General features: G+C 39.5%; 1 protein-coding gene across 1 annotated transcript in view; it reads left to right on the top strand.

Annotated features, from left to right (window-relative positions):
- The first annotated feature begins 20,916 nt into the window (after positions 1 to 20,916).
- LOC105225624 (uncharacterized) overlaps positions 20,917 to 22,868 on the top strand; it is a 17,355-nt gene continuing 15,403 nt past the window's right edge. The window contains exon 1 of the mRNA XM_049458658.1: positions 20,917 to 22,071. The gene's annotated coding sequence lies outside the window, so the exon portion shown is untranslated. The remainder of the gene's footprint in view (positions 22,072 to 22,868) is intronic.

A 22,868-nucleotide genomic window follows, 5' to 3' on the forward strand; every position in this document is an offset into this window, starting at 1 on the left:
CCAGTCATCAGTTATGCGGTTCACCGCGAATAAATTTTTTTTTTGTATTGAAAATATGCGTTTTTCGCTCGAATTAACCTTACCCTCTTAAAATAATAATAAAAAACTACGAAGTAATAAGTACATTTTCAAAATAATTTAATTTTTTTATTTTTTTTTTAATTTTTTAATATTATTTATTTGCAGAGAAAGTATGCGATGGATTGGCGAATGAGCGAGGTTTTGAATTTAATTAATTTATACAAGCAGTTTGAATGCTTGTGGAACTATAAAAGTTCCTCGATTCGATTTGAAAAGAAATGCCTGGACGCAAATATCAAAAGTGTGTGGGAAGGATATAGCGGAAATGAAAAAAAAAATTAAAATCTACGGACGGCTTATGTCTTGGAAAAAAAAGGTGGACGGGTGTAGAAAGTCCGGGATGTCGGCTGATGTGGTGTACGAACCACTTTTATATTATTACAAAGAAATGTCGTTTCTCGACCCGGTTGTAATAATACTGAGGATGACATCCAGTAATGTAGGTAAAGTATTTTCAAATATTATAATATTCATTCTGACATTCATAGTCAGCCACACAACGCTAGTGCAAAACGTCGAAAAAACTACGCTTCCTCCAGGACTGAAGAGGCGGACTAGGAACTACTTGAGCGGTCGTCAGTCATCCGTATAATTTCGAGGTACAAATTCATCTGACACGCCTCTCTCTTCGTCGACGACAACTTAGCTAATCCTAACGGGGATTAGGCGCCCGTTAAAACAACTACAACACAGTATAAATATCCAATTGCATCCCAAATGGTTATTCTTTAAAGTTAAATGACTTTTTCGTAATTGTGCCAGCGACCAATTGGTGAGTACAATTAAATTTTTTAGTTGTAATGTTCAAGAAATCTAAATATGTATATATGCTTATATTTTGACAAAATATTGAGAAGCATTTGAACACATACCTCATGTTGGTCTTATTCTTCCCTTTATAGAGTTGCTCACATGAATTTTCGGGGCATATGCTGTTTTACCCACGCACCATCAGTCAAACTGAAAGGTCTGTCTAAGATTGAGATCTCAAAGGACGAAAGCCAGCGGACCAAATTTGCATACGGGTCGACAATTAATTTATACAAACAGTTTGAATGCTTTTAGAACTATAAAAGTTCCTCGATTCGATTTGAAAAGAAATGCCTGGACGCAAATATAAAAAGTGTGTGGGAAGGATATAGCGGAAATGAAAAAAAAAATTAAAATCTACGGACGGGTGTAGAAAGTCCGGGATGTCGGCTGATGTGGTGTACGAACCACTTTTATATTATTACAAAGAAATGTCGTTTCTCGACCCGGCTGTAATAATACTGAGGATGACATCCAGTAATATAGGTAAATTATTTTCAAATATTATAATATTCAAAATTTGTTTTCATAGAAGTAGCCTGCAGAAGTAGTGAATCTGAGGAGAGTGTGTTCAACCAATCAACAATTGATAATTTTGAAGTGGATTGCTCACAGATGCCATCGCCATCACCAGTGGACAGCTTTTCAGCGTGCTTGCCAGCTCCGTCCTCATCACCTGCTCCATCCACTTCGGCGTTAATGGCTCGGAGACAGAACAAGCGAGCATCGAATACTGAGTCTAAATTTTCAGAAGCCACCTCATCACCTGCTCCATCTACTTCGGCGTTAATGGCTCGGAGACAGAACAAGCGAGCATCGAATACTGAGGCTAAATTTTCAGAAGCCATAAATGCGACAGAAGATGCAAATGAGACGGTATTTTCCTCATTCTCGAGGACAATCGCAATGCAATTGGAACAATTGCCACTAATAGAAGCGACGAAGGTGATGTCGGAAATTCACAATATTCAATATATTAGGGTTATTCTCCATCTATCAACACGAAGAGTCGAGAGATCTCAAACTGAGATACTACAATTGGCGCGAATATACAATAATAATGTAATGTAAGTTGTATTCCCTTAATTATCACTCACAAATAATTAATATTGTGTGTTTTGTTACAGATATTTCAAATATCAAAAAAGGATTTTACTAATATTAATTTTGCGAATGTATTTATGTTATGTTTTTTATTATAATATTTACGTATTTTTATTTTAAGTTTTTTCTTTTAAACAATACACATATTTATGTCAGATGTAAGTTTACAATTTTTGTAACTTGAATTAAAAAAAAAAGAAATACAGGACTGAATTTTTAGTTTAAACCAGATGTCAATTTTTTTGTTTTGGCTATAAGTTTTTTCTAGTTTCTTTTATAAAAATGGTTTCTATGAAGAAATAATGACAAGGTTTTCCAAGAAAATGATCTAATGTTATATATTTAAAAGGGGTTATTTCTAAGAATTTGAAAAAATACTCCAGAATATGAATATCTTTAAATGGCATTGACTAACATCACCGAATTCCCAAAGAAAAAATTAATTCTTCCCAAAGAAAAAGTTAATTATCCTTTCTACCAAGAAAAATTGAAATTCCAGCGCATCGGAGAATTCTCATGATCTAGAAGTGTATACAATATTTATAACTTTACCTTTAGGTACTCTTTCTGAAGAGCGCTTCGCATTATCATTTTCATGCGAAAACGATTTCTGGAACATGCCTGATTACCTCAATGAAGTTTTATTCAACACCATACTGCGGATGGGGTGCAATGTAAGACTTGCAGTGACGGAGAATTATTTCATTCTAATTTGTATTTCATATTTTCATTGCTTATATACTATTTTAGGAACCGTATCTTATACTCGTATATGTATGTTGGTATGTATTGCAGCATATTGTTTATTCCTCATGATATCTGGTTGTTTTCAATTGGGTTTCTGAAGTGTAAATTTATGATTTGTGTTTACCCATTTAATTTACAATTCTTATATTTTTTATTTTTGTTGTATGCACATTGCATATAAATGCTATCACTCTCTTCATATCGGCTGGAAGAATTGCGGAACTCCGTCCTAATTTCCCAGCCGAAGAAGCTGTTTTAGCTAACGAGCGTGACACCATCCCGATTCGTGTGATCCCTGAATAAGGGATCTCAATTTGAAGATTCGGCAAATGGTAAACCAACACAAGCGGGCGAAATGGATGGTCCTGTAACCACTCCACCGGTGTGAGTAAGCTTTGGACTACTGTCAAGGCTTTTTTTTTGATGGCCTGAGTTGAAATTCAATTCATTGGCCATGCCTTTTCGGACCCGAAGAAATGCGCGAGCTACTTTAGCCGGCAATTCACACTGCGCCCTTCGGTAGACAAAACCAAGCGATGTGTTACCCGACGGCTCCGCAAAATGCCAAAAGACTGCACGTCACTTACTTTCACCGATGAGGAGGTTCAGGATGTCATCAACAAAGCGAAATCATCCAAAACCATTGGTTCTGATGACTATGCTGATGCTAAAGCATCTATGCTCGACGGGAGTAAGTTACCTCACCAAGGGTCTCAGGCTGTCGCTGACCGCTCTTCAATACCCGATATATGAAAAATCGGAAGAGTGGTCCCACTATTGAAACCTGGGAAACCCGTCAATAAAGGGGAGTCCTATCGTCTAATAACTCTCCTCTCCACAATAGTGAAGATACTGCCTTTCTACTCCCGACTTTCACTCACCACCTAAGCCAAGCAAGCCACCAACATGGCTTCCGAAAAGTGCAGAGTACCACCATAGCACTAAGCGTCATAAGCGGCCAGATAATTTGTGGCCTTAACCAGAAACCACCTTATGAGAGAACGATCCTCGTAGCGTTGTACTTGCCAAAAGTCTTTGACATAGTCAGCCACACAACGCTACTGCAGGACGTCGAAAAAACTACGCTTCCTCCAGGACTGAAGAGGCGGACCAGGAACTACTTGAGCGGTCATCAATCATCCGTATAATTTCGAGGTAAAAGTTCAAAACTGTGAAGAATTAAAAAGGGGTCCACAGGGTGGTGTCCTCTCATCGCTATTGTTTAACTTCTATATCTCGAAACTCTCACAGTCACCAGAGGGAGTCTCTCTCACTTCGAACGCTGATGATTGCACAATATTGACGTCGGGCAATGGAATCGATGGCATGTGTTCAAATGTAAACGGCTACCTCTCCAACATTTCTCACTTCCTCTCTGCAAATAACACTGGACACTCCCACATATCCAGAATGGACCTCGACATTTCCAATATACTTGTATGTCCTGGGTGCAATGAGTCTCCGCATGACACTGGCTAACTCTTTGCATGCCCAACCCCACTCATCTGACACGCCCCTCTCTTCGTCGACGACAACTTAGCTAATCCTTACCATTCTAACGGGGATTAGGCGACCGGTAAAACAACTACAACACAGTATAAATTACCCATTGCATTCCAAATGGTTATTCTTTAAAGTTAAATTACTTTTTCGTAATTGTGCCAGCGACCAATTGGTGAGTACAATTAAATTTATTAGTTGTAATGTTTAAAAAATCTAAATATATTTGTATGCTTATATTTTGACAAAATATTGAGATGCATTTGAACACATACCTCATGTTGTTCTTATTCTTCCCTTTATAGAGTTGCTCACATGAATTTTCGGGGCATATGCTGTTTTACCCACGCACCATCAGTCAAACTAAAAGGTCTGTCTAACATTGAGATCTCAAAGGACGAAAGCCAGCGGAGCAAATTTACATATGGCGCTGTTAAAGCTAATTCTCGTTAAATATTTATTTTCGAAGCCGAGTAAATTGCTTGACAGTTAAGCCGAAGGAAGCAGAAAAGTTGTCCCTATATTTACTTTTCTGCCAGGAAAAGTTACTTTTATTTTCGAATTTTAGTTGTACAAGTATGACCAAATTGAGGGGCGAATTGTTTGACGGGCGGATTGACGGTTGGAGTCTTAAATAAATTAGATGATTGACTCCGCACGCATAAGACAATAACAAGGGAAGTAAAGCGCACTACGGCATGGAATTAAATATCGACATGGCGGTCTAAAAATGAAAATGAAAAAAATTAATCCAAACAAATGTAAATTTATTTTATTGATGGAAAAAGACGAATTTCAGCTATTTGCATAAATTTGTGAAGGAAGATTACCCAACTAGCGGGTACATTTAAGTTTAATACACAGTTACAATCTTTAAAAGAAGTTTAGTTTTTACGCTAGTCTTTATTGCAGGCGTATTCCATCTAATATCCGAAGCAACCTTGTTCACTAAGTTTTGAGTCAGTTGGACATCCAAGTCCCAAGTCGTCTGTCTATTCACGAGTGGATGTTCAGTATAAGTCTGTGGGTCCAGCGCCCTTTGGATGAGGATTACCACCACTGCTGCCACATTTTGGTGCTCTTGCTCCTCTCCCATGTCTTTGAGTGACATACTGGCTAATACTTCAGCAGCCTCAGTTGATATAGTCAGGAAAGCACTTATTACTCGAATTGTAGAAAGCCTATGCACTGCAATTATTTGTTTAGCATACGCACTTATATCCATTGTCTGTATCTACTCCTCTGTGGTGAGCTCTATTCGTTTTTCTACCTTCCTGGTGCTTAAGAATGCACACATGCATTGGCCTAAATGTATGTTTAAAATTGATAAGTTACCATAGCATGTACATATAGAAATGTGTACATTAAAAATTGAAGTATGTTCAAAGTTATAATTATAAAAATTTCAAATATTTAAAGTACATATGTATTTTATTGGTATAAAATAAATTTCACATACAATGTACATATATTTTTTTTACTTTTGTATCCACGAAGCCATCACTAATTCGTTCGTAAACATTTATTTCACCTTATGTAGTGCAAAAATAGATTTTATTAAACATTTACATTCTTGTTTAATTCCGTTAATTCACACAACAGCAAACGGATTGCATACTGACACTTAACCAGTGCTGCCTTATCGACGTCTTTTGTAAATGAAATGAAAGTTCACCCTGTGTACCCCAAAAACATTAAACAGAAATAAAGTTAAAATAAAATATAAATTAATAATTCCAATTTAATAAAAGAGAACTATTTAGTGAACTAAATACATAAGTTTTTTATTGCCTCACTGAGTTTAACAAAGTGGTCTGCGTGTATAATCGCAATATTCTTTCGCCAAACATATTCAACCAATCAAACCAGCAAAGTTTTCCGGATTATTGTAGTTATTTCTGGCAAAAAAAAAATTTTAATTAGCCCTCACTGGGATTCTATAAGTTGCGTATACGTTCCTCTGCGAATGGTAGACACCTTTTCGGGGTGTTATGCGACTTACATACCCATTGGTTAACTTGCAGCCAGGAGGTAACCACATTGGGAAGTAACGGTGGCCTTACCACGTCATGAGGCTCCGGTGCGGGGGACCTTCTTCTTCCCCCTCATCCAGCATAGATCCAATAGTTCACCGTGTTGAGGCTAGAATCATACAAACCAGACGACAAAAGAAGCAAACAACAAAAGTATAGTAACAACGACCATCACAACACGGATAACGACAAAGGATAACCGTAACGGCAACAACGACAGCACCGTTGCTGGTAAGGGGTGAGCCGGGGCTTAACAGAAAATTAGCTTCCTGGATGCCCTTTCGCCAGAGAGCGAGCGCCTGTTGAGGAGCATTCCAACGGCGACGGCACGCCCTCTTACAGCGGCGCTCAGCAGGCGAAATCGATTGCGAACGTTGTGACTGTAGCAAGCACTACCAAAACACTCCACAGCAGGATCAGCTGCTCAAATTCGGGGGAGTCGCATCGGGCGGATACTCAAGGTGTTCGCAAAAGGAAACGGAAAAGGGAATCGAATGCCCCCTCTACCACCAGCCGTTAATCCTGGCGTGCACGTGCAGAAAGGGCATGATCGGTGCCGGCCTAAGAGCGCGAAATAAGGTTGGAGGCAGTAGTGTCTCCCTGCATCGAAAGAGCGTAAAGGTGACAAAACCGCATTCATTGACACACGAACTAGCAGCTCTCGGAGCCGTTGACCGATTAACGCAACGGAAAAGCGGGTAAATAAGACCACACGCTGCTGAGACCCAGTGGTGGTGCTCCAGTTCCTCATGGAACCGATCCTGTAGTGGCCAACAATGTGCCCTGATGAATTCTCACCACGCGGCGTCAGCCACGGCGGTCAACGCGAGCTGATCCAAGAACCATGGGTTTACAAAGGGGAGGTAAGAAGCCTCAAGCCTCAAGATGACCTAAAAGTTGTGTGGTAGTCAGGTATAATATTGATTTCTTTTCTATTTCAGAGTTCCTGACACTGGACCTGGTTGTTATGCAAGCCAAATACAGCGAAGTAGTTGACTTTGTCCTGGCAGCTGCCAATTTTCCACATCCACAGCACCACAGAGGCTGTGGACAGCCTGGTAAACTATTGCAGTCGTCACAAGCTGCACTTGATACTGGAATGTGTTGCAAACCCCTATCACTCGGAATAAAAAAGTACGGACTACGACAGTCTTAGAATATATCATTAGTAGCAACTTAAATATACGAAATGTGGGTTGTGAACCCCCATTCGTTACAATAAATAGGATGGAGATGCTCGACCTCACTTTGAGCAACGAGCTATTGAACGGAATGATCTCATAATGGAGGGTGTCATCAGAGCCCTCCATGTCGGATCATAGAACCATAAGGTCGGCATTAGAAGTTGATGTCAAGCAACTTCCCTCTCCAAACGTATTCCTAGAAACAAGAGCTGGAATATCTTCCGGGATACGCTTACAATGTGACCGGGGAGGAGCAGCGTGATAGAGGTGCTACAGCTTCAGAACTGGCAATTAAAACAAAAATCTTTAGTTCGAACAACATCATCAATACCCATAGAAATTGAACGTGTGGCTATTGATCAATTGCCGAATTTTTTTAAGGGCTTGTGTGATAGCAAAAGGTGACCATTTCGAATAAAATTTTGCACATCGCATATAAAATATGAACATTATTAAATAACTTTATTAATAAATATGTATATTGTAGTTTAATTTTCATAACGGTCTAAACTTATAACAGACCTTATGGCTCTTGACTAGGTTTAGGTATTACAAACAGCCGTTAGGTGAATATCACTATTTTACTCTGTAGCAACATGTTGCGAGACTGCAAAAATATTGAAAATATTTTACACTTTGGCAAAGTGATTATCATTGTTGTTGTAACGATTACAAGCCCGAAAACCATTTTACACTTCAGCGAATGTTATGTTGTTTGCAGCATGCGAAAAGCCCAACAAGCTTTGCTCGCCAGGCGGCAATTGTCATTGGAAATAGCAGCAACAAGCGCCGTAATAAAGAATATAATGGCATCAAAAAATGTCAGAAAAAAGGAAAGAAAAGTCGGTACCCGCGACAAATATTCAAATTAGCATGTCAATTTAATCTGTGCATCACCGTATTGTGCCTAAACAATAGCGAATTTTGAAAAAGGATGAAAGGGGTTGATTCAGAATTTTCGAGCAATTGTTGGGGCACCTCAAACTCATACTCATATAACACATGTTTGTGCAGATGTATGTGTGTTATTTAAAAACACCTCACAATTTTATGGAAAAAGTCTCGAAATTAGACATTCACTTGGCTTTGATAAGATATCTTTAATATATGTTGGTGTTGGTGTTGTTGTAGCGAGTATCTAGACGCTGCTTGGGGAAAGTAAGATGTTAGCTATCATCGAAGTCACTTAACGGTAGGCCCAGGAGACTAGTTGTTTCGCCGGGTCCAAAGGGAAAAGGGAGTTAAGTGAATTATTCTCATAGAGCAAGCAAAGAGATGATTATTATCATGCTGGGACTCATAGCATGCAGGACATAAGTTTAATATGTCATGGTCTATTTGGGTAAGTAGGACCTGCTAGGATACCCCGAACAAAGCTGCGCTAGGTCATTGGTGAAGTTTGGACTCCAAGGACGCCATTACGCCAATGTTACTCCCAAAATTCTAAGGTGGTTTACCTTCGGAATTTTGACCCCATCAAGAAAGTTCTAGAAGATAAGCGTTCACTTTTGAACACCTGCCATCTTCATCATTGCCCGATGCCATTATCGCACAATTACAAGTGATCTATCTGATTTCCTGTTACCCCTTTTTAGGCGGTTCAGACTTTCTATGCATTTCTCTACTAAAAGCGATTTGATCTCAAATGCTGAGATCATTTTTAGTCCCGCTTGACTGTGGCTAAGAATGGCGATGCGCTGGTTTCGATAATTGCGTTGGAGGTTGATTTCTACGCACTGACTTACAGCAAAAACTTCTGCCTGAAAGATACTTGGATCATTGGTAAGGATAATTTGGTACGCGGTCCCGCAATGCCTACTCCAATGCCTTCCGGTGTTTTTGAGCCGTCAGTGTACCACTAGATAGTACTGTCTCTTAACAGCATGTCAAGCGTGGAGTCCGACTCTGTCTTATTGCCTAGAGTAACTCTAAAGTTCTTTGTGAAATTTGGTGTGCTTTCCGCTTGGAAGCCTTTGCAGCTTCGATAGTGTAAGGCCTACCGAAGACTGCGTTGCGTTGGCAGCCCAAGCAACCGATCCATAAGTGACAATAAGCCTTACAATCATGGTATACAGCCATCTAATGATACCTGGCTTGCATCCCCAGAATCTACCGCCAGGCGTCTGCATATCATGAGTGCCTTGGTGGCTTTGGACAGCGTAAAGTCCAAATGCCTACTCCACCGTAAGAATAAGTCTAATGTGAGGCCAAGGAATTTGACCTCTTTCGACATCTCCACCTCCCTGCCTTCCATTGTTAGGGGCCTCAAGATCAGAGATCACGGTAGTTTTTGTCGGGTTGATACTTAGCACTAACGTGTTACACCATCTATTTGCTAGACTTAAGCCCCTTTGACAATATCGCAGAGAGTGTCCTCAAATTTACCTCGCACCATTAAGACAATGTCGTCCGCGTACCCCTGGCAACGAATTCCATTGCTAGTGAGCAACTCAAGGAGCTCATCTATTACCAGGCTCCTTAGCAGTACTCCACCCGGTGAGCAGCCCGTTGTTGTGCCAAGACGAATCTTGCTATCCCCCACAGTTGTTTTTGCTACCCTAGTACGCACGAAGACTTCCATCCATCTGAATACTAGAGCCATTATGTTCCTTTTCACGCTAGCGTGAGACGCGTTATCAAAAGCACCCTCAGTGTCAAAGAAGGCGCAAATCGCAACCTCGCTATTATCCTGCGAATCCTGAAGTTCAGGTGTGAGTTAGTACAGAGTTAGTGGATCTGCCTGCTCTGTACGCGTGCTGTGTGGCATGTAGGGGTGCGACTTTGCTTGCGACCGATCTTATGTGGTTGTCTACTATCTTTTCTATCCCTTTTAGCAATAAGGACATGAGACTAATAGGCCCAACGAGTAGTCTCGCCTAACTACCTTGGGGATGAAAATTACCTTCGCATGGCTCTGGGATATACGACATCGCCAGACTATCTCTCATCAGCCCTAACAGGTGTGGCAAGAGAACATGCATACCTTGCTGCAAAAAAACTAGAAAGATGCCATCCGCTCCTGGTGACTTATAGTTCGAGAAGGAGGCTACCTAATTGAGTCTGCAGTGAAGAGATTCCTTGCAGTCAGCCAGTCCAGGCGATCTGGCCGCTTGCGACCGATGGTGGAATTTGGTCAGCCTGAACCGTCTCTGAGAAGTGCGCTTGCAGGAGTGTCTTTGCCCTCTCCTCCGCACTAGTCGTATAGGTCCCGTCCTGTCTTTTGATGGATAATACCGTGTACGTCTTGCCTCTTCACAACGCCTTGTGCAGTCTAGCTGCCGCTGGGGTAGAGGAGACGCTGTCACAGAATTTCCTAAAGCTATTTGACTTCGCGAACCTAATCTCCTTTTTGTAAGTTGTTAGGTGTTGCCTATATTCCTCCCAGTTGGCCGTGCGCTTGGCCTTATTGAACAGTATGGGCACCGTTTGTTTAAGTACCGAGAGTTTGTTATACCACGCACAATGATAGGCGTCCATTATAGACTGGTTTAAAGCAGTCAGCCTGCTCTCCAATTCTGTTACAGTGGGCCTACTATCTGTCTGTCTCACTCTACTAATATTTTTCCCTAAAATTTTATTGAAAACATTCCAGTTCGTATTTCTGGGGATACGTGTCGGAGGCCCCTGACCTTTAGAGCAAATCGAATGATTCTGTTATCAGACATTGAGGGCTCTTTCGACACCCACCACTGCGAGATCAAACCGGCTATGTTTTCATTGCTTAAGGTAATGTCAAGGACCTCCCAAAGAGCACTGGTTACGAAGCCCACATTCTCGATGCTTATATTACTACTAATTATAAATTCAAGAGGAGACTCATCCCTCTCGTTGTAGTCCGTGCTACCCCACTCCGCTATTCTATTACGTTTTTCTTACTTCTTGGCTTCCCCACTCCCGTTTACTTCAAATGAAATCAGTTCCTTTTGTTTGTCATCGCCTACTAATAAGTGGGCGTGTCATAAGCTGGAATTGGACGCAGTCGGAATATGGACACGTGTCAGTCGCGCAATGAAGCCAACAACAACAAATCACCATCAACTATTCAAGAGCAGTACAACCGCCGTTTCAGCCACCAAAGCCGTGGCGATAACCGAGCGACGCTCGCCTAAATCATTTGCGTCAATTTTAACGCTTCCCGTTAATTTCAAATATGCTCAAAGGACCGCCAGTCCTTGAAGCGTGCACATATAGTATTCGCTGTCGCACCCACCGCGCCTTAAACGGCACCCTAAAGAAAAGCATTTAAATAAACATACTTTCGCATTTGTGAACTTAACTCAACGAAAATGCTTCTTGCGCTGGCGCGTGTTGCCAATGATTTCTACTCAATCATTTCCGCTTCGCTGCATTTCAACTTCATGATTTTGTTGAAACACAGCTCCTCGTTTAAATCACTTTATAACATAAAATTGTTCCGCAAACATTTTGTCACCGTTGTTTTGACTACTTAACAGCGTGACGTGTAATACTAATCGTTCGCAAATGATGCCATGCTAACTGGGCAAATCATGGGGATTGGTTGTGAGAAATAATATAGTGTTCCTATATCAATTGAATAAAAACCTGTAAAACTGGGTTAAAAAACCATAGTGTTGTTCTAACGGCGCAATATGTAAAAGCGTGGACGAACAAGCTCTCTGCTCTTGTTGTCGACTGAAAAGAAGAAAAAAACATTAACTGCGAATGCACCAAGCTATAATACCCTTCACAACCACACAAATTTTCATACAAGAACTTGATTTTGATCGGGCAGCTATATGCAATATTGATCCGATCTGAACAAATTTGAAGATAGCACCGTTGTCTTGGAAAATAATTTATCACAAACTTCATGAAGATATCTCATCAAATAAAAAAGATTTCCATACAGTGACTTAATTTTGACCGATCAGTTTTTAGGGCAGCTATATGCTAAAGTACTTCAATCGGAAATATTTATTCTTGGATTCTATCGTTGCGTTGGAAAAAAATCTATGTCAGATTTTATTTATTTATTTAACAAATTAACGCCAATCGGCAATATACTACAGTTACTTTTATAAGTAAAAGAAAAAAGAGAAAAAATATACAATAATAATAAGGGCAATTGTATTACGAGTACAGTGATCAAATTAATGGTATGGAAGGAGTTTGTCTTTATATTATTGATGAATGAACTGAGGGAGCCTCCATAGAAATCGATGTTCTGGTGAAGTGAATTTACATGGTTAGCAATCCTGTTGTGAGGTCCATGGAAGACGTAGTTTTTCTGTGTCTTTGTTGTTTTAAGTTTCCGTGATTGTCTCAGCGAGAATGCCGTAGGAGCAAACTCAAAACTACCAAGAATCTCTGGGGCATCAATTAGGTTGTTAGCAACCTTAAAGTAAAAGACTAGGTCAGCGACTTGACGACGTGTAGCTAGGCTGTTGATTTCATAGCGTGAACGAATATCATCAGTGGAGAGGACCTGCGACATCAAGGTTGTATAAAAGGATAAAGACTTACAGAATTTATTTTGGACCTTCTCCAATCTGTTGATTGAGACATCAGTGTGAGGAGACCAGACTACAGTGCCGTACTCAAGTATGGGTAGAACCAGTTGGCGATATAGACATATCAATGTGTAGGGATTGCGAAACTCTTTGCCTGTTCTCGTGATTAATCCAAGAACCTTGAAAGCTTGGCGTGTGATCTTGTCTATATGCTTCGAGTAAGTAAGTTTGTTGTCTATGATGATGCCCAGGTCTTTGATGTCGGGAACTTCTTGCTGGTTGTGACCGTTTAGTTTATAACTGGTGGCAATATTGCTGTGAGAGCGCGAGTACGAGACTACCGCGCATTTATTTGCGTTAAGGTCAAGTTTGTTATTAGTACACCAGGCCGAGAGTTTGTCAATGTCATCTTGAAGCAGCTGGACATCTAGCTCATTTTTGATGGTTCTGTAGATCTTGAGGTCATCTGCGTAGAGCAGGTATTCTGACAGGAGATTTTTGCCTATATCATTGACAAAGATGTTGAAAAGCAGAGGTCCTAAGTGGGATCCCTGTGGCACTCCAGATGTAACCTTATATTCCTCTGAAAAATATCCATCAACTCTAACTTGCAGGGATCTGTTTACCAGGTAGGAATATAAGCAATCCAAGGCATTGCCGTCGACTCCGTATTCTTGAAGCTTAGAAACAAGGATTCTGTGATTTACACGATCAAAGGCTTTGCTAAAGTCAGTAGATCAGCGGAAATATTTTTGAAGCAACCATTTAGACTGCGATGTTTAATAGAGAAATTGTGCTGTTGTGTTTATTTCTATCACACTGTCAAAATCTACGTTTCCTTTTAGAAGGCTACATTTTCCCAGTGATTTTACTTTTGCCATATCTAAAGGGTGATCCAGTTCGAGGTGCCCTACAATTTAAAATAAAAAAAAACAGAAACTACAAATGTAATGTTTATTAACATTCGAAAGAACATTCTTTGGCATTTATTTTTTGAAGATTATCTTTTTTCTTGGTGGCCAATCGACCGCCTCAAAACGTGAAATTATCTGTTCACCGAAGGGTTCTCTCAATAAATCAATTGAATGATGCGATGTATGGGAAGCGGCGCCATCTTGTCGAAACCAAAATCACGAGCTTCAATTTCAGCCATCAAATAGTCGACGGTTCTACCGGCCCACAAACCATACCTAACCGTTGGTTTTTCTAGATGAAATGATAGCTCTTGAATCTCTGCAGGTTGCTCTTCGTCGCAAATGCGGCAATTTTGCTTTTGAGCCAGAAATGGGCAACAACAGTGAACAAACAGTTCGAAAAGACGGAACTTTGGAACTTTTCAAGAGCCCATAGAGCGAAGCGATGTAGCTAGTAAGGTCGAGCGCTTTCAGTTTTTGCATAAGCTGTATTTTGTACTTTTCAATTAAATTTTCGGCATAAAATGAACCAAGTCAGTCCGAGTTGCTGCGAACGTCGCCGATTCCACGGTCTTCGTGTACACTCTCAGCTACGGCTGCTACATTTTCTTTACTGCGTGCTGGACGTCTTCCAATAATGAATGCTAGGTCTCAAGATGGGTGACGGTGTTGCGGTAAGTTGAGCAAATCGTGCGAAACACATTCTTTACAGAACGGGAATTTTCGTAACAAAGTTGAACGATTTGTAAACGTTGAACAAAAATTACAAGACAACACTAACGCGGTATCTCCCAAAAAACAAACCTATTGAAAAAACTAACTCTACTTAGATCGCTACAAGTACGTCCTAAACCTAAAAAAAAAAGTTTAGTTTAGATTTTGAAAATTCAATATTTTTTCCCATGGGGAAAATTTTTGTATCAATCATTTTCATCTTTACATCTCATGTTCTATATTTTGGATCCTTATATTGTCAATATCATTTTCATCTTAAATAGTTTATTACAATAATATTTGATGTGTACAATAGCCACAGCAACGCGTGGCCGGATCATCTACTATGTACATATATATGTATGTATATATCCTCCATTATACGTTTCAACTGACCGACGAAATCCATCCCTAAACATACGTCCCATATTTTGTAAATTTATGCAAGTAAGTGGGTGTGTGCATTGCATTCATATCCATTCAACTTGGATACATTGCCTATATCATTGCTTTTGTTGATACTTTATTTATTACATATTAATAAATCGCATAATAATGAAGTGACAAACGTTACAAATCAAAACACACGCCACGCGCCGTTGCTACTTTGGCTGTCGCTAGCTCTGCTGGTAGCCTTTGCTCAATGAACGCCAACCACCACCACCTCGTGCGAACACACTTCCATATGGACTCCTAGATCACTGCCGACCATTCAACGAATAATCGGCACTGTGCTTGTTACGATTTTTTAACGAAAGAAGTTTGTCCATCTCATAAATTACAGAGATGATTGCGCGATGACATTAAGCTAGCGCAGATATTTGACAGTCAATCCCACCCTCACGCTTCCAGCCATAAGCATGGACATTCCACTCATACACACATGCTAGAGCTCTATTTTTAAGATGATAATACGAAATGGGTGTGCTTTTGTCAACCGCAACGGAAGCAGTCATGCTTTACTTTTTTCTTGCAAACCTTTAGTGAAATCGTTTCGATAGATGCTCGTAATTGCCATTTTTCTTTTCTATATACACAAATATCGCACATACATACGAGTATATCATATGTAGACGTAAAAGTATGATAATGCTCCAAACTGGAATGTCAGACATCTAAGTTTAATCATGACAACAAAAATATTATGTAAGAAGTATCAGTGTAATAGATGAAGCTAATTACTTTTGGCTTTTCTACTCTGTAAATCTCTTTAGTAGTAAAAAAATAATAGACTGTCTTTCTGAGATGCTCTCTTCTCAATTGCCTACTCAGTCCGAAGTAGCACTTGTTGGCAAGAGTTATCCTGCGTTGGATTTCTAGGCTGGCATTGTTGATGGTGTTTATGCTGGTTCCTAAATAGACGAAATTATCTACAACTTCAAAGTTATGACTCTCAACAGTGACGTGAGAGCCAAGTCGCGAGTGCGACGACTGTGAGTTTGATGCTAGGAGATATTTCGCCATGCTCTCGTTCACGTCCAGACCCATTCGCTTTGCTTCCTTGTTCAGTCTGGAGAAATCTGAACTACCGACGTGGGTGTTGAGGCCGATGATATCCAGATCCTGACCGATGAAATGACCGATGAAATGCTGTACCACAGTTCCCTTATACCGAGTTTTTAACTAGTGCTCTCAGAGAGCAGGAGTGCAGGATGAGTAGAAAATCGTTCGGCTGTCTGTTGTGATTACAGCTTCTCGACGTCGAAGCTTCCTTATCTTTGTTGAGGCGGGTGCGAATCTTGGCTGTTAGGACCTCGGAGCGCACGTGCATCTAAAACACTGGAGACGTGTCTTCCGTCTATCGTGTCAAGCTGTCATGTTATTGTTATTGTTCAGTATTGTTTGGTATTTCATTATGGAAAAACTTACGCCGCGACAATGTTTACAAATCGTTCAACTTTACTATAATAGACCACGTCCAGCACCGCCGTTCGCAGCAACTCGGCCTAATGTATGGAACGACTTAGCGCAGGTTTTAAATTGAAGGTGTACAAAATAAAGCTAGAGCAAGAACTGAAGCCACTTGACCTTCCCAAGCAACTTCGCATCCTTGTATGGGCTCTTGAAAAGTTCCAAGAAGATCCGACGTTTTCGAGTCAAACTTCGTTACTGTCTTAATGGGTATGTAAACAGGCAAAATTGCCGCATTTGGAACGGAAAGCAAACTGAAGAGATGCAAATGCTACCATTTCATTCAGAAAAAACAAAGGCTAGTGTGATTTTGGGCCGGTGAAACCATCGGTCCATATTTCTACAAAAATGATGTCGGTGAGAACGTAAGCGTCAGTGACGACCGTTCATGCGTCATGATGATCGATTATTTGATGTCTGAAATTTAAGCTCGTGAACTCAGCGACATTTGGCTTTAACAAGACGGCGCCACTTCTCACACATAACGACTTAATCATTGCTTTATGTAAAATGGCAACTACAACAGCAGATGCAATTTTATTTTTGCGTGACATTGCCACCAATATACACGGGTTTTGGTCTGACATATCACAGCCCTTGCAAATTTTTTCCTGTGTTTGTTGTTGTGCCGTTGTAAATTTGCAATGCTTGCACCGTGCACCGGGTTTTGCAAGAGCAAGAGAATACCCCTAATTTTTATTTTTTGCTTGTAATTTCAAATAAGAGATCGATGGCCCTTCACTATGAATTCTACCACCAGTGTATATTATCACAAGTAAAGTGAAACACTGGTAAACACCTTCATTGTGTTACAAAGCCACTGGGCTAAATATAGATTTCACGTGTTTCTTGGTACTGTTCTCCGCTGGAGGTACAGTGCTTCCTAAACTGTTTAGCTGTGTTGCACACCTATTATATTGTTTCCGGAGTATGTTTAAACTTACTTTTACATTCACCCTCCCAGTGGCTCTGCAATTTTGTGAATGGAAACCAACAATGGTGAGGACACGTAGAGTTCCCCACGATTTTCGCCTAAGAGCAATGAGAAGTTTTGCTTATACGAAGATAAATCCGGCAATACATGTATTTTGAAAAGGATTAAATTTCATAGAAACACCGAAATGATTCCCTTACTTATATGAACTTAACTTAAATTTTTTAAAAGTAAATGAAAATTAAACTTTCGGGTTGTAAACTACATGCTTTGAGTGATTTTTTCGGCTTCGACTCACCTTTGCCACGATATTCATCCGATTGGTCGTCTGTTTCCGAATCGTAAGCATAGACCCAAAGATACAAGAAAAGGTTGGAAGCTAAGAATGCTTTGCCCAATTCACAAAAAAGGGGACCACACAATCTGCGCTACTGTGTGTCTATCGAGCGTATTGTGTGAAGGATTAAAGCCCAACGTCAACAAACTGATTGGACCTTATCAGTATGGCTTAAGGCCTGGAAAATTGACCACTAACCAAATATTCACCATGGAGCTGCCCTTTACGCCGAATGTATTCGCATTGGTACCCTCGCAAAACTAATACAGCTGTGTAAACTGACGTTGGGCAACGCCAAGAGCCAAAAGTCAGAATCGGGAAGGATCTCTCAGAGCCATCCGATACCAAATGAGGTCTCAGACAAGGCGACTTCCTATTGTGCGACTCCTTCAATCTACTCCTAGAGAAAATAATTCAAGCTGCAGATTTGAATAGAGAAAGTACAACCTTCTACAAGAGTGTACAACTGCTGGCACATGCCGATGACATAATGTCATTAGTCATAACAACCATGCCATTAGTTCTACTTTCTCCAAGTTGGACAAAGAAGCAAAGTAAATGGGTCTGGTAGTCAATGAGGGCAAAACGAAATATCTCAAAAAAACAGTCGTCGACTTGACTACTACCACCACCATAACTTCGACTAATATTTACCTCTTCCACATTCATATACATATAATATAAGAAATTCAGAATAAAGTTATGCACCAAATTTGATCCAATCGTTCCTGAGTTACGGGATTTCATCTGCAAATCCCAACGAGTTTGATACTGCTTTTGTAGTTTTTCAGATATGTACATTATGCCTATTAGAGCGGGCCCACTTTTTATACATTTTTAAACCACAAATGCTGATTCTTATAGTGTTTATTTGTCGTAAATTTATGTTATTTAATTAAATTTTAGTGGTCATTTGAAATTTTTCACTTAACGATATTTTGACTTTGCTGACTTCCAAATTTCCAGCCAGTATATCCAATGAAATCAGGGATTAGAAATCTTCCTACAGACCAATAACCCGGTATTTCTAAAATATTTGAAAAAGGGTTACTATCAAGGATGACACCTTTCCTCCACGAAAATAATATAATACCAACGTACCAATTCGGTTTTCGTGCTAAACGTAGCACTGTAGAGAAAGTAAATAGAATTACGAACGAAATCAGGAAAGCATTCGAGCACAGAGAGTACTGTTCAGCTATTTTTCTGTAGCTCAGGCGTTCGATAAGGTCTGGCATGAAGGCCTTTTATGGAAAATCAAAAACGTTTTACCTTACGAATTGCATAAAACTTTGGAGTCATATTTAAGTAACAGGAAATTTACAGTTAAAGTAGCAGACTTCATAGAAGAACGGGTGATAAGGGCTGGTGTCCCTCAGGGTAGCGTGCTAGGCCCAAATCTGAACATAATATGAGTATATACAACAGATACTCCAACTGCTACTAACGTATTGACATCCATTTTCGCGGATAGCTGTAGTAAGCCGTGACAAATGCTACATCAGAACATCAAGAGTATTGGAGCAAACTTAACTTTTGTCGAAAAATGGCTAGCCAACTGGCGTGTAAATATTACCGAAGCAAAAATGCAAGCATATTACATTCTCGCTAAGGCCAGAAACGTATCGGACAGTTAAAATAAACAATGTTTTAATACCCGTTAAAGCAAAACATCATGTGTGTCATTCGCCAGTTACCAGCGAAATGCTCGAACGAGTCATCCGAAATTATACTAAACGGATGGACCATCTGAGAGGAAGCCGCGGTGAACATTTGGCAGAGATAATCTTCAAAAAATAAATGGCAAAGAACGTTCTTTCAAATGATAATAAACATTCCCCATTTAATTAAATTTTACTATGTTTTTTCTCTTCAAAAAAGTTCTCAAAATGGAACAATCTTTATTTCCTTATTCGATTAATTTGTAGTAGACACAAACTCGTTTCAAAACCCAGCAAATATGTAGATTCTTGGTGCACCATGGTGTTAAAATCCTCAAAGCACGATTTTGACACTCATTCTTATTCGACTTTTAATTCTGAAAAGTGACTCGTTTCATGCTTCACGAATGCTATAGAACCGTGTTCAATGGCTTGCCTTCCATAATTAAATGCAACGTGTGGTTCAGTTGGTTGATATCAAAATATAGACACCGAATGAATATGAATCCAAAAAGAGACTGAAGTTGTTCATTTATATATTTATAAATGTCCTAAATCGTATAACATTTTCGTTCCATTTTGTATATACATGAATATTCGCAGTTATTTCAAGGGCTGTGAAATTGTCTCATTGTGATGGGTATCTTTACGGACGGCTATTCGGACCAACGGAATTTGAAATGTCAGCACTTGAAAAGATAGTCAACGAAACAGTAATACCGTTGTACGCGAAAAACTTTTGTAAAAATAGAAAAATCAATTTTATGCGACTGCACACCCGAACAGAAAATACTATGACAACGCCGACGCCGACGCTGGCGTTGACGTTGACACCGATGCCAACGACGATGAAAGCAACATTGGCACTACGAAAAAAAGATAACAATGAATTGGTGTTGGCGACAGTACAAGCACCCAACTGCAGACAGGAGCCAGTTGCCGACATAATAAGAGTATGAGAACATTTTAGAGAGCGAAGCGAACTAAAGATTGTTGAATGAATAGAAATTTGAAAACGGCAAAGAAAGCTTTTAAGGCTGTTTCCGGAGCAACGAAATCAAAATACCGAAACCAGTCGCGTTCGCTCCAAAGCAGGCACTTGTGGACATCCCCATTTATTACGCTTATCCCATGGTAGACACTCATCAGCTGCTGACGACTCATAGCTGGCCAAAAGCCGAACACATGCGCTCTCATTATTAAGGGTGGTGAGTTTCTATGACGTATAAAGCTTATTTTTGTTGTGAAGCTTCCGGATTTTCCTATGAAGAAACGAACCGTTCCATGCAAGCACGAATTGTTCAGTTTCGGTTAGATGCGCGTAGAAAAATACGGAGAAAAACGGCGCAGTGCATATTTTTTCTTAAAGGCGCGTGTGAAAATTGTGTAAAAATCCAATGAAAACCCAATGAAAATGCTAAATAAAATGCAGGAAATAGTAATAAGAAGGATAATTACACAAGCGAACACAATCAGTGAATAACAATAATTGATAATTTGGTTTTGAAAGTATTACAAATAGTGTGAAAAGCATGATACAAATTTCCAGCACTCGTTTATATTTTATATGAAAGTGTGTGTGTATATGTGTTAGCATGTACATATGTGTGTATATATGTATGTATGTTAGGAATAAAAGCAAGTGGAAGAATAAGCATTAAGGGTATTTTAAGTAGCAGTATTGGAATCGACGAAAGGAAGTAGGAAAAGCGTATACGCTAGTCCAATAAGCAAAAACGGGAGTTGCAGGAAGTAATGGTAGATAGAGGAATGTTGAATATCTCTGGAAGTGGAAATTTTACAAAGGCGTGAAAAAATCGGCAACGAAGCTCGAAGAATACTTTAAACTCTAGACAGCGGTTACCTAGATGGTGTTTGCCTACCAACTACTCACTAACTGGCCGCCATCTTTATATGAGCGATTGGTATCGACTGGCCAGCTCACTAACAGCTACAACGTCGGCGTTCAAAAAGGAGACGCGCCCTGCTTTTGTCCCCAATAAATTTAATGTCATCGTCAATCGTGTTGCTTTCACCAATACTTCATTCCATTACACAGCATTTAAAAAACGTATTTTTGAAGTTGTTGTTGTTAAGTTTATTGGCTACCGACGGCGACGACGACGACATTCCTTTAAACATAACAGGGTTCGTGCCATATACACCAACTGTGGTTGCTGCCCATGGGAATCGCGCTACCCTTTATCAGACACTTTGACGCGTTTATATAAAGCATAAAAAATGGCGAATTTTGCACAATAAAAGTCCGAAAATAAAAAACAAAAAATAACACACAGCACAGGTGTTGAATTTTCCATACGCCAACGCTAAAATAATTATGTGCGTGTTATGGAAATAATCAACAAATACAACAACAACAAGCAAACAGAATAACAACAACGTTCATATATGTGTATATAAGCATACATACATACATATGTATGTATGTGCATAAAAGTGATGACTACAGCCAAAGTCGCGATATATAGAACGATTAAATATTAGTGAATATCAGCATAAAAAATAGAAAATAAAAGTAATAATTGCATTTCGGCTGCACCCGTGTCAACTTTCACCTCAGCGGTAAATTAAACAAAAAAAAAAGGAAAAAACAACCACCAAAGCAGAAAAGAGGCGCCGCCGAGAGGGGCGGTATCAGCTGTCATTCAAGTATGTGTCATGTTCGCAAGCACATTACACTATATGTATAGCCACAAATGTATGCAAATTGTGCGTAAATACTCAAAGACAAACATATGCATACACACTTGTCCATATTTATATGTATAGATGTATATACTATATCACCTCCTATCACAGTTCATTATTGTTTTGATATTTTACATGCATACATACGTACATGTGCACTATATATTCACCTCATTGCTGCTTTCAAATATATCTATGGTATCTTAGGCATAAGCGTGGTGAAAAAATCGCCAAAACGTTCTAGTAAACTAAACACATGCATGTCTGTAGATATGTATGTATGTAGCAGATTAGTCTGATAGTGCGACGACCAGAACGGATAAAAAACACCGCCATGGCCTCTACAATTGTCCCTCTAAACGAAAATATATTTTCCAACAACAACACCACCTATTTGTATATACATACATGCACATATATATGTGTATGTTTATAGCAGATACTTTAAAATATGTGTGTTGTTAATTTGTATGTTCTTGCATATGAATATTTGTGTATATGGTAAACTTTCTTGAATTAAAAGAGAAAGAGCAAAAATACATTGTTTATTAACGACACGAGTGTTTTTGCTCAAAGAAAGCTATGAATTGAGAGCAGAATGAACATATGTACATACCTACTCGCTTTCTATATATACTACTAAAAAAATATGTGCGTATGTAAAAATATGCATACAGATGCCATACATATAATTCATACCATACGTACACATACATACATATATGTACATACATTTACATTTATCATACATGTATATC

This window comes from Bactrocera dorsalis, chromosome 5 (genome assembly GCF_023373825.1).
Source record: "Bactrocera dorsalis isolate Fly_Bdor chromosome 5, ASM2337382v1, whole genome shotgun sequence".
Taxonomy (NCBI): domain Eukaryota; kingdom Metazoa; phylum Arthropoda; class Insecta; order Diptera; family Tephritidae; genus Bactrocera; species Bactrocera dorsalis.